This window comes from Lygodium microphyllum, chromosome 7 (genome assembly GCF_053477565.2).
Source record: "Lygodium microphyllum isolate KBCC chromosome 7, Lygodium_microphyllum_v1.1.10, whole genome shotgun sequence".
Lineage (NCBI taxonomy): Eukaryota > Viridiplantae > Streptophyta > Polypodiopsida > Schizaeales > Lygodiaceae > Lygodium > Lygodium microphyllum.
Genome location: NC_141141.1, coordinates 13,190,667 through 13,209,977, shown reverse-complemented (window position 1 = coordinate 13,209,977; position 19,311 = coordinate 13,190,667). Strand labels below are relative to the sequence as shown.

At 41.0% G+C, this 19,311-nt stretch overlaps 1 pseudogene; it reads right to left on the bottom strand.

Annotated features, from left to right (window-relative positions):
- Positions 1-2,029: 2,029 nt before the first annotated feature.
- Positions 2,030-2,562, bottom strand: LOC148033192 (uncharacterized; annotated as a pseudogene).
- Positions 2,563-19,311: the final 16,749 nt, after the last annotated feature.

The window sequence follows — 19,311 nt, the reverse complement described above, 5'->3', positions numbered from 1 at the left end:
GGATGAACGTCATTGGTGGCACGTTGTTGGCCTGATTGGCTGGTGATAGGATTGTTATAGTTGGTGATAGGGCTGTTCTTTGTTGGGAGTTGCACTTATGGTTGGCAGATGTGTTGGTGTTTTGAGGATTCTACTTGTGACGATTCTTTGGTGGGCTTGCATGATGATAAAGGACAAGAGTTCAGAGCTATGTTGATGAAGATCTGACGGTACTTTAGTTGGAGTCTTCAATACCTAGAATTGAAAACCTCTCATATGGTTTCTCCATAGGGGTTAGTGCTAGTCTTGTTATTGTGCACAAGATGTAGTTTGATAGTTTGGGAGATAGGTCGAGAGTATTTTCCTGCACTTGAGGACCCAAACTATGTATAGATTATGGTGTAGATATTATGTGAGTGAATGTGCATACTTAGATATTATGTAGTTACAAGACTATTGGTTTGGTTCCTCGTAGCAATGTGCATACTTAGATATTATGTAGTTACAAGATTGTTGGTTTGGTTCCTCGTAGCAATGTGTGGATGAAACGAGGGTTCAAAGGGGTGGAAAAATTTGTCGATGTTGAGGAGAATTACACTTGAAGGCTTCTTGAGACATCATTTGTGATTTTGACAACACGATGTATCATAAGTGAGCTCATTGACGCCTTAGCTTTTGGTAGTCGGTGGCTACTTGTAGTGTTTGAAGAGTACGGTGTACTTTCCATGGTCTTTCGTACCTTGCTTAGCACTGTTGATTGCGATGGCACTGAGATGGAGTGCGAAAAAGAATTGTGCAAATGTTCAGGGTGATAGGTCTAAGACAAGATCCCTAGCTATGTCCTGCTCTTGATGTGCCTAAACAATCGTGGGGAATGTATAAAGGGCTAGGGGACTAGGGACGGAGTCATCCGCCGCCAACCAAGGTCACTAGACGTACCTAATTTGAGGACCCGTAGGTGCTATGCTGTGATCGTGGGTGACTCTTTTTTTTCTCTTTTTTTTTTCTTTTTGTTTTCTCTCTTTTTTTTCTCTTTTTTTTTGATAACATGAATACAATCAATGCAATACGTTGAGGCTATCAGCCTTTCATTTGGATTGAGAAATGTTGAGATCCAAAGGCTGTGAAAAATGGATATTACAAAGATGATTCTGTTACTAGCCTCGATGCTAGAGGAACAATTGTTGAGATAAAGAGATACACTTGAGATTTTGCACACCTCTTTGTAATATATGAGACATCGAAACAATTGAGGTAGCAATTGGAGTAGCAATTGGAGTGAGCTATGCATGGACAATGGATAGAGCATCTGGCGAATTGAATCTTGGCTGATGAAGAAACATTTGTCATTGTTGAGAGCGTGGCTCCTACTTAGATGTAGAGTTTGGCCAAGAATCATCACCTGTAATGAGGTCGCAAAGACCTCTCCCCATCAAAAAGCTCTCCATCCTGAATGACCAAACACTATAGTTGTCCTTGGTCAATTTATCTCCAATAATCTGGGTAACTTGAGTTGTGTCTAACATTTTGATGGTTGCAATTTCAGAAAAACTAGCAATATGTGTTGTCCCAATCAAGCATTCAACAACATGAACCAATCCACTGCCTCAAATGGTCAACCCAAGACAAAAAATGCACCAAAAAATAGCCCAAAATTTTATGTGAATTCCCTTCCAGGAGAATGGCTACTATACATAAGCTCAAATGCTTTCATATACATCCATACATGATGTTCATACCTCATACATTGGTTGTCCAACAAGAACTATCTAAATCGGAGCTCAAATGATGCTCATATGACCCAAAAAGTATCAAAATACGGACTTAAAATTGAGTGATTTCTTTGCTGTTTTTATGCAGTTATTTTGTGCCAAGAATGAATTCCTAGTCAAAAAGCTAAAGCTACGCAAATGTTTTTGGAATTTTTTGGTAATTTTTTGGTCTCCAAAATCATACCCATAGGTTACATAGAAACCTGCCTTTTTGACCTTCAAACATCCAACTCAGCTCTGCAGTAGTGTGAAATCATAGAAACCTGCCTTTTTGACCTTCAAACATCCAACCCAGCTCTGTAGTAGTGTGAAATCTCTTTAGGGATGTTTGAGATTGTGTGGCCAACATGAATATCTGCAAGCATTTTGCCTAGCTGCACTTATACTTCCCAATTCAGATGAATGTGGTCTTCTACGCTTGGCGCACTTCTTCCAAAAATTGTGGATAGGGGTGATGTTTTGCCATTATGCCAACTTGAATAATGGGAAAATTATTGTCTTGCAAATCTGATCAGATGTTTGTAATTAAGGCTTGTTGGAAGGTGTTTGACTTGCTTATAGCAGCCTTTGCCCGCCTAATCATCTGCTCATATAGCTTGCTCCCTTTTGCCCACTCTTTTATCTTAGTGCTACCAACTACACAAGGTACTAGACCAATAGATGGCATTGTCTCTTCACCTGAGGCTTTGATGTGTCAAAGAATGGATGCTGCAAATACGAGGCCTAGCCCCAAACCACAAATTTTACCAAGAGGAAGAAGATAAGGCGAGCCAGACCCTCTACATCTTCTTCTTCTTCTTTCACCTTTCATTTGTGGCCCCAGAAGAATGGAAGATATTCATTGTTGCAACCATGAAGTATAATGAATGCATGTCTGGACATGTCACGTTTCCTTTTGTTTTCTAGTTGGTAGTTCTCAAAAAGTCATCGTTGGTCTTGTTAGGCTGCAAATTTGGAGATCTTCTTGGGATTCATGTGACGAGAGATCTCTCAAGCTTCATTAGTTGGAGGCCTTGTCAAATGAAGTGTAGTAGTTTTGCTATAATCATCCTTGCAAAGAAAGCCCTTTGCTAGTGAATGCAAAGGATCTTTCAGGTCCATTTTCAAGCTTTTGATAGATTGCCTACAAAACTATCCTGTGTATAGATATAAGGGGCAAGGGCAAATCACTGTCATTGCAATTGATATAGTCACAGGTCGTGACCTTATCGCTCTAATACCAAAACTGAAAATGGATGAGAGATTTGATGGGAATGCACAATGGAAGGTGGTTGAGACACGGATATGGAGGCTCAATATTCTTTCATTCTCTCCTTCATTCTTCTCATTCTATCTTCTCTCCAATATTTTACTTAACAAGTCTCTCACACACACTTACTTAATACAAGTATAGGATAAGGGCTTAGGCCATGCTGCCTTATTTCTCAACAAAATCCTCGGCCCCATCACTAATAAAGAGTACCCACCACTAAGCAACCTCCTTGCACCACACAAATAGGAGGCTCTCAAGTTCCTAGTTGAGGTCCTCTACATGTAGTGAATGCATTTAGCATCTCGAAGAAGGTAGCTTCTCTATTCTTCTCACTTTTTTCTATTGCTATTGCCTAGACTTATACCCTCAAGAACCACCTCTTCGTTGAGACCAAATGTGTCACCCACCAACTGTTCATAGTCAAGGCCATGAAGGTCATGTGTGGGCAATGTCTCACTATCCTCTTTCCACCCCCTACTCTAGTCAACACCCACACCTACTTGCCTTGTTAGTAGTAGACACTGCCTACTCTCATCCTAAGATAGGAACTACTATAGAGCCCATCCCCAACCTTATCAAGAACCCCTTGGAGATTGTGTAAGGACAAGAACTAAAAAAGGAGGTCCCATCCACTATGCAGAATACTAAAGACCAAGTCCTTAAAACAAAGGACTGCCCAAAGAATGCCCTTGACCACCAACCTAGATTGCTTCCACCTGATGATCTCACATGCTCTTCACCCAAGAAGTCTACTTCAGCCACTAGCCTCTCCCACTAGGTTCACCATCCTCAAGTTGAAGGGCTAGAAGCGCTAGTGGGAGGAGGACCTGCAATAAGAGAACAAGTCCCCCCATGCCCACGTGCCAACAACCCTCATCGGTAGTGCCCTTTCTTCCCAACCTCTCCTTGCCACTAGTACACCCTTTCTACTGAGCCTCTCCCTGGCATGACACCCTCACCACTTTTCCTAATCTCAAACAAGTTTAGCTCGGAAATGGCACACTGGTCATCATTGGAATTAATGGGTTCTTAACTCGACAATAACACTAGTAGAGAAAAATCTCACCACATAAGTCAACCACCTCAAGCAAGCGAACATCGCCCTCTCCAAAAAGCTCTGCTCAAAAGATGCTACCCTTTGTGACTAGCAACAATAGCTGGAGGCTTACTAGCATGCCTATCTTTCCTTTGTTGATGATGTCTAGAGCCAAGCCCAATGGCAAGAGACGGAGAATGTGTTTCTCCAGGCATGCATAGGTAGAGTAGAACACCCAAACAATGTGACCCCACTCTCCATGGAGGTCATTGAAGAACTCTAATAGGAGTATGAGAGGGAGCGGATCGACCACTAGGAGAAGCTCAAATGCAAACTCTAGGCTGCCATGAGGGACTTGTGCTCCAAGCTCCCACCTCTAACCAACAAGTGGGATGAGCTAGACTTTGATGCCAAGTATGCCCCTCTTTTCCTATCGCTACCCATTGTGACCCCACCCCGTTCCTAGGTACCAAAGTGAGAACGCCCCCACCAATTCCTCCCAAATAAACTCAACCTCCATCTTGGTGGCCATATTCAAACTTGTCACTCGGGGACTGGCCACTCTCTATATCCTAATAGATAGGTTGGTTAGAGAGTCTACACCTAAAGAAAAATGCCCCCCACTCACCAACAAAGGAAAGCAAATCGTCACAAAGGATCCTATCAATATCCTAAGTGAGGAGGATGCTTCACCTAAGTCACTGATCCTAGACTTCTTTGACTTCTCCATTGGCACCAGTTCCATGGATCTGAAGTGGTAGATGATGGTTGATCATTGCCAAGAATTAGATTAGCATAAGGTTGAGGGAGAGGAGTAGATGGAAGTGCTTCAAGAGGTAGTGTTGGACCTAAATTGAGACTGGAAGATGAAGATGAAATTCAACCTCCTCTAGTGGTAGATCCAGGAAGAAGCAGAGACTGCCATGCTTTGCTCCCTATGGTTATATAGGCCATTCCCTACAATGAGACATTATCTATGTCCCCATGTGCCATATTAGGTAGCCTTTATTGCATCTACACCCATTGGCTCCTTAATGCATTGTTGTGACTTTGGCTTAAATGCCATTGACTACCACCGCCTTTTAACACTGGCACACATTGTGGACTCAGACCCATAGAACTAATCATTGATATCACTATCATCCTTTGTGTCAGGCGCATCATTGTCTTAGAACTGGTTTGGTGGTAGAGATGGGGGTCGAAAGGTTATCGGTGGAAGGGGAGGTAGTACATGGGTGAGATGGGTTGGGATTGGGTGGGGGTCAAAGCCAAGGTGCTATTGGGCCTCTTAGTGGATGCCAGAGCGGTGGGTGGGGATTGTAGTGGAGGTGGTGTTGCTATGGCATCTACACCCATTGGCTCCCTATTGGTGGTGCTGCTAAGGCATCTGCACCCATTGGAAGAACCATAGGGCATATTCATAATCTTGGAGGCCAAGTAACAAAGGAGTCCTCTTACTCCATGCCATAACTTGCCTGAGTCTTTCTGCCAAATTTTCTTTGACTGGCATCCCGAATGCTCTCACAACAACACCTATCTTGTACTATTTCCCGAGTCCTTGTGTTTGGTAGTAATACTATGGTGGACATTGTATCCTAAAATTGTTTAGTCCCTTGTATTGTGTTACAACCATTTCTTCCTAAATTGATGTACTTGTCTTTACTTTAGCAATACATTCTAGATTGAGTTTGAGTACACTTTGTGGTTGATCTCTATGTTATGATTATGTCTAGCTCTTCAACCTAGGCACTATATGCCAAAAGTGATATTAGTGTCTATCTGTGCTAACTCTCAATATGCCAATTTTCATTTCTATGGTGGTTGTGCTTGGACACCAATTACAATGAACAATGCTAAAGATGATGCATGAGAAAGGGCATATGATGAGGTTGTCATGGAGTCTATGAGGAGCAAAAAGCTTTGATGTGGGCTATTCTCTAATTAATACATGGGCAACAGAGATCTCTGATGTGGGCACACCCCCTACTTATGCAACTTCTTGAGCTATCCAATTAATCAAATGAACAATACATCTTATCTATTACACTCATGCTCATTGATTTCTCTTATGTGACCTATATATTTATGTTTCGCATTGAATAAAGATAACTAGAAATTTATCCATAACTTTCACTTCTCTATCTGGGGTAATCCTTCAATTATCCTCTTCCACAAATCACTCAAAATGTGAATGCCCATTCCATACTCTGATACTTGATGCAAAAGAACTAGATAGGTCAGCAACATAAATCCTAATACTACCACAAAGATTTGTACATGTTTTGAAGTCAATGTTCTTGTGCCTTTTTTATTTTGCTATAAGACATGCAAGTGCTCTAGTGGTTGACATGTCCTTATTTCTAGCAATGGAATTAATGTGTTGTGTTATACAAGCTCAATGCTAGGACTTTGGAAACCCTCTTATTAGTTCAAGAGATTCAACTAGAAAGTACAACATCCATCTCTCACACCTAACCTCTTGCATGCAACTTGAATGCCAAGATTCCCTTATACTGAGCTTGCATATCCTTCCTTCAAGCATGAAGGATGCTTTTGCAAATCTCCATAATCCATGAGTGTTGGCCATCATGCACTCAACATCTTGGAACCATTGAACACACTCTTATACTTTCAAGAGTTCGACGCACAAAATCCATTGGCTAGCTCTCACCTAGCCTCTCATACATTGTAAGAAATTCTGAAGCATTGTAGTGAGCTCCCTCGACCCTCCTTCAAGATTGAAGGTAGCACTTGGAAAGCTCCATGACTCACATATGCACCCATTCTCCCTTCTCACCCTCTATGGACTTCACATGCAAAGAGGGAGCACGAGAATAGGCATGAGAGAGAAATCAAGAGAAGAGATAGAAGCTTCACCCTTGGTCCCTCACTCTCACACTTTGCCTCTTGTTCAAAGAGTAGAGAGAGAGAAAGGGAAAGACTCCATATCCATGAGCCTTCAGGCTCTCAAGCTCATTCCTTCATTTCCACACACTAAACTGAAAAGCACACACACTACAAGATAAAGTGACCTAGTGTAAATGTAGACTAGACTGACTAACTCTAGTCAGGTCACTGACTGACTACTAACCCGACTTATTTAATGTAGTCACATGTAGACAGCTGTACACACTAGCTGTCATAGATGTCGGTCATAGATGAAGACACACTGACGGTGAGCTTGATTTCTAACACTCCCCCTCAAGCTCAAAAACAAAACTCAAATCACCTGCATCACTCCAAGTAGCTGTCTAAAGTGAATGAACTTATCTTTACCAAGTGATTTGGTAAAGATGTCTGCTACCTGGTCTTCAGTCTCTTCACATGCTCCAAGTCAATCTGATCTGCTAAAACCATTTCCCTGATGAAATGGTAGTGAACCTCAATGTGTTTTGATCTTGCATGATAAATAGGATTGCTTGCTAACATAACACTGCTCAAATTGTCACAGTACAGCTTGACTTTGCTATCCAAGTGTACTCCCAAGTCATTCAGTAACTTCTGTAACCACTTAGCTTCATAGGCCGCTAAGGCCGCACCACGATACTTTGCTTCCATACTAGACAATGCAACTGTAGGCTGTTTCTTACTCTGCCAACTGATCATGCTACTACCTAATCCAAATGCATAGCCACTGGTTGACCTCCTGTCATATGTGCAACCAGCCCAGTTAGCATCAGTGTACCCCATCAAGTCAAGGGTTTTTCCATATGCATAAAACAGCCCATGATCTGTGGTACCCTTTACATATCTCAGAATTCTTCTGACTGCATCCAAGTGTGGTTTGTGACGCTTCTGCATGAACTGATTGATCAGCCCCACAACATAACTCAAGTCAGATCTAGTGATCGTGAGATAGATCAAGCTGCCTACCATCTGTCTGTACATAGTAACATTCTCAATCTCTGTCCCAACATCAATCTGCAGCTTGACATTCTGCTCCAAAGGCGTATCCATAGGCTTGCAATCAGCCATACCATATTTCTGTAACATGTCATGAGCATACTGCTTCTGTAGTAGCCATATGCCTCGAGGTGTAGAGACAACCTCAATCCCCAAAAAATATTTCAGCTCTCCAAGATCCTTGACCTTAAACTCAGCCTGTAAACATGTCTTTATTCCTGCAATCCCATTTTCATCATCTCCTGTAATGATTAAGTCATCAACATAGACAACTAGAAAAACATAGCCACTATCTGTCTTCTTCGCAAACAGACTATGATCAGCATCTCCCAATCGGAAATCATGGTGCTGTAAATAACTGCTGATGCGAGCATTCCATGCTCTGGGTGCCTGTTTCAACCCATATAATGCCTTTTTCAGCCGACATACATGTGCTGGAAATTCTGGATGTACATAGCCTTCAAGCTGTTCCATGTAAACCTCTTCCTGTAATTCTCCATTGAGAAATGCATTCTTTACATCCATCTGCCATAGTTTCCAGCCTCTAGCTGCTGCCAAAGCAATCACAGTTCTAACTATAGCCATCTTTGCTACAGGGCTGAAAGTCTCCTCATAATCAAGACCATATTGCTGCGCATACCCTTTTGCAACCAGCCTGGCCTTATATCTTTCCAATGATCCATCTGATTTACATTTTACCTTATACACCCACTTGCATCCAATAGGTGTTTTGCCCTCAGGCAACTGTACCAAATCCCATGTACAATTTTTAGCCAAAGCTGAATATTCCTCATCCATAGTAGCAGCACGCCAATTCTCATCTGAAATTGCCTCATCAAACTTACTTGGTTCTCTAAAACCTGTTACTTTCGTCATATAAGCATAATGACGGGCTGAATATCCAGTGTAAGTATATCTGTCAACAAGTCATCTAACCCTCTCTGATCTCCTGAGCTGTGGCTCACTGTGAGCTTGCCTCTCATGAGGCGGCACATAACGGCTCTGTTTAGCACCTGGCGTCATAACAAACGGAATCCCCAATTCACTATCTAAGCTGTCACTGCTAGATGAATCATAACCTGCAGTGAGTGGACCTGTTACATCTTCAAAAACCTTTTCTTTTCCCTTATCTGTTCTCCCCCTCATTGACATATCCGTGTCAGTGGATGTAGTAGTGCGACTCCGTAATCGTCCTGTCCAAGGACTCACTGTAGATGATACATCACCTGTCTGACCAGTCATGGAAGTACTCTCAGTAGGAGTATTTTCAGCATGACTCATACTGGGTGAGCCATCAATAGGCACTGCAACAGGATTCCCATACCAAGACGCTAACTCATCAAATACCACATCTCTGCTTATGAGTGTCTCATGCGTAGAAGGTACATAACACATAAGCTTTCCGTTCCTGTGCATATCCAATAAACACACTTTTCACTGCCTTAGGATCCAATTTCTTCCTCTTCTCATCCGGTATATGCACATATGTAATGCTACCAAATACCTTCAAGTGTGAAATATCAGGTTTATGACCATACAGCCGTTCAGACGGAGTGACCTCATGAATCCCTGCTGTAGGGGTTCGATTCAGCACATATACAGCAGTCACCACTGCTTCAGCCCAATAACCATTTGGCAGACATTTTTCATTCAGCATAGCTCTAGCTGACTCCATCAAAACCCTGTTTTTCCTCTCTGCAACACCGTTTTGCTGCGGTGTATAACTGCATGTGAGCTGTCTTCTGATCCCATGTTTAGCAAGATACCTGTCAAAGTAGTTTGAGACATATTCACCTCCTCCATCTGATCTCAAACATGATATGTAACAGCCCAATTCATTTTCAGCATGTTTCTTGAAGTCTTTGAATGCATCAAACACATCATCCTTATGTTTCAAGATATAAAGCCAAGTGTACCTGTTGAAATAATCAATAAATGAGACATAATATCGTGCACCACCAAAAGAAGCATTATGTGAAGGACCCCAGACATTAGAGTGTACCAACTGTAAAGGCCTAGTGCTGTTTTTTACATGTCTCATGAAAGGAAACCGTGCCTGCTTCCCAAACTGACATGCAGGGCATACTTGACCAAAATCATTATACTTGAATTTAGGTAATCCAAGTACTACTTCTTTCTGCTGCATAGATTTCAGCTTTTGTACATTGACATGTCCGATTCTCTTGTGCCAGATCTCTACATCTCTGATGGCACTCTCATCATGAGCAAACATAGTTGCTTTAAGTTCAGGAATGGTCGCTTCCAAAGTAAACATCCTGCCATCCCTTCTGCCCTTGGCAATTATCTTGCAGCCATTTCCATACTCCTCAATGAAACATCCATCCTTTTTAACCTCACTTGCAGATTCTATTCTGCCATTTGACCCACACACAACAAATTCTTTGTTATGGTCGGTACATGTAAGACATCATGCAGGCCTTTCTTCTTGCCATCAGGCATCATCAATGGAACAATCCCTTTATGCTTTATGTCATGTTGGGTATCATCCCCAGTACATACATGACCATGTGTACCTGCAACCATCTCATCAAACCACTCTCCATGCGGGGTCATGTGGTTTGATGCACCAGAGTCAATGCACCACCTGTCATCTCTGTTCTGCCTTGACGCAGTCTTGGACACATGCTGCACTGCAAAGAGTCTATCAACTGACTCATCATGAGCACCACTGGAAGATGCATAGTGCCCATGCTGTCTGCCCTTTGCCTTCATATCTCCTTGCTTCTTGTAACAATCCTTTGCAATATGCCCATACCGGCCACAATAATGGCAGTCCTTGTCCCTGTTGGACTGATCAGACGACTGCCATGAACCAGAACCACCACCTCTACCTCGGGGTGATCTCCCCCTGCCTCTAAACCCACCAGATCCACGCTGGCCTTGTGTATTTGCACCATGCCAATTACTCTGCTGCTGCTGCTGTCCATAAGTATTACGAGTGTCACCACGACCTCGAAATGAACCACAACCTCTAGATCCTCTGCCACGCTGGCTAGAGTACAACACAGTGTCTCTACTCTGAGATGCACTAGAACCTGTATTCAAACCAAGTTTGACTTCCTCATGCAGCAACAAAGCAACTAGCTCTTCCCAGCTAGGGGGCTCTTCTCTGACAGAAATGGAAGTGTCAAAAGCTTTGTACTCTTTGCCTAAGCCATTCAAAGCAACAGTAATCATATCATCTTCTGATACACTTGAGCCAATAGTAGCAAGTTGATCAGCTATGGTCTTAATCTCCGTGGTATACGTCTGGATGCTCTTGCCATTCCTAGACATGTTGTTGAACAGCTGTTTCAATTGGATCTTTCTTGCATGTGTCATGGTTCCATAATTTTTCATCAGTATGTCCCAAGCATCCTTCAGAGTCTCACATCCAGTGATTTGAATTACCATAGCATCAAATATACATAAGGAAAACCAATGCAGTACCTTGCATGCTCTTTCATTCCATAGCCTATAGGCTCTTTTCTGTTCATTTGTTGGATTGTGTGCAGGCAACTCAGGAGCAACTTCATCTCCTGTACATAAATTCAATAACCTCTGCCAACCAAAAAATTTTAATTCTGAATTTCCATAATGTAAAGTTCTTATTATCCAACTTCTCTCCAACTATCTGAGTGATATTGTCAATCCCATGTGCATTAGCCATGATGCAATAGACTGTCTATCAAGTGCCTGACTCCCTGCAGTCCAATAAGTATGACTGACTAAGTTCAGTCCGTAATAGTTTATGACAGTTTTCTGCACTAAATTGCAGAAAAAAACCAGGGTATTTCAGCCCACTGACACCCCAAAACAACCCACAAACAAGTGGTCTCAACTGTAGATATAACTGTCAATACATAAGCTATGTGTTTGCGTTAGCTTAAGCTTCTGTAACCTCACTGCCAGGGTACATACATGCAGTCTGAAAACTGTAAACTGTGATTAACCAGCAGCAATTTCAAGTCCAAAACTGAGTGTGTCAACAAATTCAGTTTCAGGTTGCAGTCAACCAGAATTCAGCATACCAAGCTCCAAGCAGCTCCAAAATGTCTTTTGACCATGTCATACATTTACTTTGTAGTGGCAAGTTCAATACATGAGCATCTGAGTAGGCATAGACAACCTGTCTTCATTGACCAATGGCATAAACCTCATGATCTGTTTGTAATTAACCAGGACAGTGTAACTGCATTTATTTCAGCTTCAAAATTCAGTTTTCAATGATGCTCATTGCTTGCTTCAATTCTCCATGCATTCAGCATGTATAGGTCAGTTCATATAGATGATGGAACCCCCAAGATGACCTGTATTGCTTCAGTAATGCACAGTACTTGTCATTGACTGTGTATGACAGTTTTCAGCCTGTCATTGATTTTCAGATCTGAGTATTCTGTCATTGACTGTGTATGACAGTTTTCAGCCTGTCATTGATTTTCAGATCTGAGTATTCTGAGCAAAAGATCTCAGCTCCAAGACATTTGATCCAATGTATACATGCTTTGACACATTCTTGTGCTCCAAAGATGCCTTCTGAGTGTAGTACAAGGCTCCTGTGTGTCAATAATGACTGAATGCATGCTGTCCATTCATGGTTACAGCAGTTCAGAAATGATTACAGGTCTGTGTCTGTCACTCCAGCTCATAACAGAGCTGCCACACAAGCATTTACTCCTTGCACACTTCAAATACCTTCAATAGTGAGCATACATGCTCTATGAACCTTGTCCAGGTGCCCCACTGAAGATTGATAGGTTGCTGTCCACTCAGATCAGCAGGCGCAGATTTTCAGATATAGGTTGCTGTCCATTCAAATCAGCAGGCGCGCAGATTTTCAGATACAGGTTGCTGTCCATTCAGATCAGTAGGGCAGATTTTCAGATACAGGTTGTTGTCCATTCAGATCAGCAGGCACAGATTTTCAGATACAGGTTGCTGATTTTCAAGAGGCAGTCCACGATTTTCAGACACAGGTTGCTGATTTTCAGGAGGCAGTCCACGATTTTCAGAAGGCAGTCCACGCTGATTCCTTCCTTTGACTATAGCTTCATTTGCAAGTGTCCAGCTTCTTCCTCATTCCTTACTTCCATCTCCTTTGCACTGCAGGTTGCCATGCCCATTCTCCCACAGCCTCATGGATGAAGCTCTGATACCATGTTCAAAGAGTAGTGAGAGAGAAAGGGAAAGACTCCATATCCATGAGCCTTTAGGCTCTCAAGCTCATTCCTTCATTTCCACACACTAAACTGAAAAGCACACACACTACAAGATAAAGTGACCTAGTGTAAATGTAGACTAGACTGACTAACTCTAGTCAGGTCACTGACTGACTACTAACCCGACTTATTTAATGTAGTCACATGTAGACAGCTGTACACACTAGCTGTCATAGATGTCGGTCATAGATGAAGACACACTGACGGTGAGCTTGATTTCTAACACCTCTCTCAAACTCTCACATAGACACACACACACACACACACACACACTCTCTCTCTCTCTCTCTCTCTCTCTCTCTCTCTCTCTCATGATAGAAAACAAGAAAGTGAGAATAAGAAGTGAGCATGCAAATGAATAGCTTTTCCATTATCTTTCATACTTTATATATAACTTTTGAGGGTTATGGTTTTCCCATTCCCCTTGGGCATCCATCCCACTTTTTGCTCTCCTCCTCTAAGAATGCACTCAATTCCATGTTCCTATGCTAAGTACAACTAGATTTAATTACAATTTGCATGAAAGGGAACGTATGACCCTCATTTAAATCAGTCAAGGCTTAGTGATTTGAAAAAAAATTTGTGGCTCTCTTATTCTTCTTTCTCTTCAAATCTTTCTCTTCAATTGATTAGCATTTGTCCCTCTGCTATTCAAGTGCCACTGATTGTGAGAGAGGTAGCGAAGTTTGTAGGAAGAGGAAAATATAGGCCACTGATTATTGATAAGTCTTCAAGCACTCAATGTACCTATCATGTTGATGTGCACTCCCTAAGGGGTATGTCCACCTATCTAGTGGCATGGAGTGCACATGTTTTGTAATTGGGAGATGGGTCAAATTTTGAGTATACTCAAAACATTATCCCATTCTTGAGGACCTAGTTAGTGTAGGATTGGGTGTGGTGCAATGCCTAGGGTGATAAGTCTATCAAGCATGCTCAAGTTGCCCTACCTTAATGTGACTTGGAGCTATGGTGTGGTGGAAAGGCCCAGGGGATGGCCCCTAGGTGCTATGAGCATGCCATTGTGCTTCTTTTCTTTTCTTTTTTTAAATTTTTCTAAAAAATAATTTTCCAAGTAGGTAAGCTACTCAAGAACTGGCCTAAGTGCATGCTAAAGGCATCCCAAGCTAACCATGTATTCTTTTAGTGAATTGCATACCTATAAGTGTGACTCAAGGTAGAAAGGATATATACATAGTGCAAATTGACTATCCACCATATCCTCTAACAATTCAATATAATAAGGAGGTATTAGTGCAACTCTAAGGTGAAGTCGCGCAATCCTAGTGTTCACATAAAAAAATGATGGTGAAGGTCACTCCTCCTCATATGAAGTGATTGGCTACTAGAGTAATGTAATGAGGAGGCGGAGATAGTTGTAAGTGGTGATGAAACATAGGTCGGAGTGGTTAGTGAATCTTCTCACAAAGATAGTAAAAGATGTATTGAGGTCAAGGGGCTAGAAAAGATAGATCTTCTTATTGTCATTGGCTCTTACATTAGGAAATTTGGAAAAGTTATGCCTACCATATCCTCCTTCCAAGTATTCGTTGCCATGGTGACGAAGATAGGGCCAATGGAGTGGGTTCACCTTCACAATGTTGCTTGAGTAGACAAAGGCCTGCCAATCTATCTTGTCATCTTTTAGGATGGGATATCTCCATTCTAGTTGCCTTGGCCAATTCTTCTATGGTTTCATGGTAAGGTATCTACTTTTGCCTCTTGTGGCCTAACAAGATTCCTTAAAGGCTTCTATATCTAGTTGTCCTACCAAATTTTTTGCTATGCTTTTAGCTTATGATTACTCACACTATGCATGGAGGTAGTGGCTCATTGAATCTATTTTATTTGTCCATTTTAAAATAAAAGATTAATGTATTGTTGGATTCTTCCTATGCTTGATACTTTTGTATTGCCTCTTCAAGGTTTACTTGTTTTGCATCAACCAAGAGCTTGGATGGGAGAGGAAAATATATGACCTTCTACAAATATGCTCTCAATTCCTCAATCATGGCTTCATAGGCTTCTTTTTATTCTGGTGTTTCCTCCATTGGTTACTCCATTGATTCTCTGATATCAAAGTTTGGCAGGTTGGGAAAATTGGTGGGAGGTGTCATGGCAATTGGTGGCTCGAGGACAAGGGGAGGCTTTAAGAGACTTGTTTTTTGTTGTAGGTACTTTTAATTCTCTCTCCTCATATCCTTTCTGATTGAGATGATATATCAAGTCTTATTTGCTATATTTTGTAGGTAATAGATTGAACCATTGAATCTAATATAATCCTTCTAAGATACTAGCCACTAAGCCGAATCAGGCCTTGAGTTCTTTGATGACCTCTGTTTGTGGAACACGATCCAACAAGGTAGCTTCTCTAAATAATTATTGTTGCTTTGCCACCATGGCATGCTTGTATACTTCCATTTTCAATTTATATTGGCTCTCACTATATAGTGTTATGCCCAAGTCAATGGACATCTTCATAACAGTTTCTTTATAAAGATTTTGAGTATGATTTTCCACTAAACTCAAAGCTCTAGTCAGTGAAACAACTGTAGTTTCTTGGAGGCTTGCACATGCAAGCTTTCATTGTCCTTGCATATGTTCCTAATTTTTCTCTTTTTTAGAATGTTTTTTTTGCTACCTCTTGTGAGATTTGGAGCATCATATTAGTAATTTTGATATTCATCTCTCGTAGTAGTTGTTGTTGCAACTTTATCATTTCTATGTCTTTCTCTTGAAGCCTAGAATTACTCTATTGGAGTTGATTTTGGAGGTCTTGTGCCCATTCTTATAACTAGATGATGATGAACTTCATGTAAGTTTCTTGTGTCCCATTTAATTTCTTCCTAAAGGTCTTGCTTACTTGCAAAAGCTTCTACTTTCTACTTCTTGAGCTCTTTGCATAGTTTTGGCAAGGCTTCCAATCCTCCTTTTGTGCTTACTCTACAAACTATCCTTGAGGTTTGGCAAGTTCATCTTTGTGAGCTTGCTCTTGTTGGGTATTTTTAGGAAATCCTTCCATGGTCCTTGTCTGCGACCCCAATTTGTAGTCCTTATATGGTTGTTATGAGGTTTTATAGTGTGCTTGTTTTGATAGTTTGTGAGCCTTCACCGATATTTTCTTTACTCTTTTTTGTCCTTGCTCCTTCTTGTTTACTTCTACTTAGGAGTAATTTGATGGATTGCACTATTCTCTCCTCCATCTTCTTTATATCCTTCCTTGATAACTAACCTAATCACAGATCCCTACCCACTTGTCTCCTCCTTGTTAGATGTGTTCGAGCATGAACTAGATTTTGCTTCTTCTCTACCCTTCCTTTTCCTACTTTCTTTAGTGTAACTTTTAGATTCCCCCTGGTACTCCCTTGGGGTAGTGGTGGTTGATCAACATATCTAAGGGTAGGATATCCTTGAGAGGGACTTGCAGACTATCAACTAGAATATTTGTAAGGACCCCTCCATGGTTGATGAGGCCATGCTTTCCCTCTAACCAACCTAGATTTTCATTAGGTTCTTTTAGATGATTTTGTAGGCTTTGTCTAAAGGTTCTATGATGTACTCCAAACATAGTGCATTTAAGTCTTGATTGACTAGATTATTTGAGAGAATATCATCGATCAACCATTTTCAATGCTTGGGTGGGTAGGTTGTGGTTTTATAGTAAGTGAACATACGATGGAGCACATGTGCCATGACTCTTAGTTCCTCCTCTGGGATATTTTTCAAAGTAACCCCATCTACAACTATTGTTGATTCCACCAATTGTTGGAGTCACCTGAGTCACATAGGACACTTTGACATATTTTCCTTATCTTGTTTTGATGTATAGGGTTTTCTTAATCAATTATGGAGTAAACTCAACGACTGCTTCTTTGTCTTCATAATGCTGGCTAGTCCACACTCAATATGTGAACCAACTAGTTTGAGTATCGAGGTTGTAGTCTCTGATGAGACCATCACATGTTAGGAAATGAATAGGTGTCCCCATAGGTTTGGAATACTCAACTAGGCCACACTAGATGACCAAGTTTTGGATAGCATTACCAAATTTGTGATATTGGTTAGTATTTTGAACTTGAGGTGGCCTACTCTCCATTTCTATATGTCTATATCATAGTCCACAGTCGTTGTTGAGCATACTTGAATCTTCTTGAAGACACACAAGGAGGCCACCCTAGTTACATTACTTAGACCCATATGATACTCTAAGAAATCCATCAATTCTAATTGCATTTGTAAGGATTAAACTGAATCTAAAAAGTGCTTGAATGGTGGTAGAGGTAAACAAGAATTTCGCAATTATGTAGGAAATTTTGTTGACCTTTTGAATATCAAAAGCATGATTGAGCACAGTTTACATGTAGCACATGAATTACATTTGAGTTCCTTGCTTATTGAGAAGAGTAAATGACTATTTGTACATGTGCTCACTTGAGATACAAGGACTGGGTAAAGAAGAAGTGTTGATCGTAAGAATGAACCTATTTAACAAGGAGTTAAGAAATAAGGTGGGGAAACCATAGTGTGGCTATACTAAGTAGAATTTAAAGGAAGAAGGGAATCAAAGACTGTGAATTAGAAATAAGAGAATAGTGGATCCATGCCAAGTCATACATAGCCCCATGAGGGCTTCTCAAATCACCAAGAGTGGCTAAAGGAAAGATGAGTCGAGAGAAAGAAGTCCGTAGAGAAATTGACATAGACCACAACCAAACCGAGGGTTAGACATTAGAACTCAAGTAGAATGAGAGAGATCCATGTTAGATTGTCCACTATAGGTAAATTCAACACATAAGTTTGAGTGAAGGCTGAAATGTTGAGGACACTCAAGTATAAACACACTCACATCACAAATGTAGAAAAAACAAAGACATTAGAGCTAACAAGGGATCGTACCCAAAAAGGTCAATCAGGCTAGGTAGGAATACTTGCACAACTTGTTTGTATTGATCATGATTAGAACAATTCACAATGCTTTCATGAAACGGAAATGGAAATAAGAAAAGTCAATGACCCTGACCTCAAACGCTTTGCTAGCAATATTTCACAAATGAGTCATGATCTCAATGTTTGGATAGTATTTCATGGTGTAGCTAGGCATTCAAACGTTTGCATTTGAAAGGTTGCATTTGTATACTTACATCCATAAGACAAAGAATTGGTACCACACTTGCCTATCTTAAGGTTGAACTCATTATGAAAGGACTGTATATTGTTGATGCTCTCATCGATAAAGAAACTAGCTTTACTATTCTAGCTTATGAGGCATGGCCTGAAATAGGCCAAGTAGAGATTGTGCCAACAAATGCAATCCTTGTGGGGAAATCATATTCTCCCTGTGTGCTTCCAAACCACAAGGATGTGGGAAAGGAGATCCTCTTTGGTAGGACTTTTGAATGAGCAAAAAAATGTGAGGTTGACTAATAGAACAAATGATCTATCTAACATTGCCATATGTGAGGATAATCACAACTTTTAGCAATGCCAAACTTGCCATACCAAGAGAAAAAGACAAGTACCAAGCCCCTAACATGAACATGACACCCAGTGAGGAAAGCTAGAAGGTTCTTGAAGAGGTATTGAGAGCACGAAGCGAAGGTCAAAATTCACTTATCACATCTAGCTCCCACATAAAGGATCTAGTTAATGATGCCAAGGACATTGGCTTGGCTTCCAGAACCATGACATCCAAACAACAAAACACTCCTAAGAAGTGATGGAAAAGACCTAGAGCTCATGGGGACCTAGCATAAACCGGTGATGGGTTTCCTAAGTCCTTTCTCATTCAAGGATACTATGCAAGAAACTATTGAGTATGGCTACCTAAACTACATGTGGGACGACCAACTCTATTATTTGATACAAGAACCCTACCTCCTCTATAACAGAAGAAAACTAGAGCTAAACAAAAAGCCAAGACAAAAGATGGGTCAAGATGGATAGCAAGAGTGATCATGCCTTTAGAGGAGATGCAAGCTCTATGATTTTGCACTTCTTATCAAAGTCTTATTTGGTTTTCAAAAATAAATTTAAGATCTCAACAATGGAACTTTGAGTAGACTATTATTCATTAATGAGCTCCCTATCAAGGATGGAATATGGCTACCTCTCACATGGTTGACTTTTACTTTAGCTCATAGTTGTACCCCC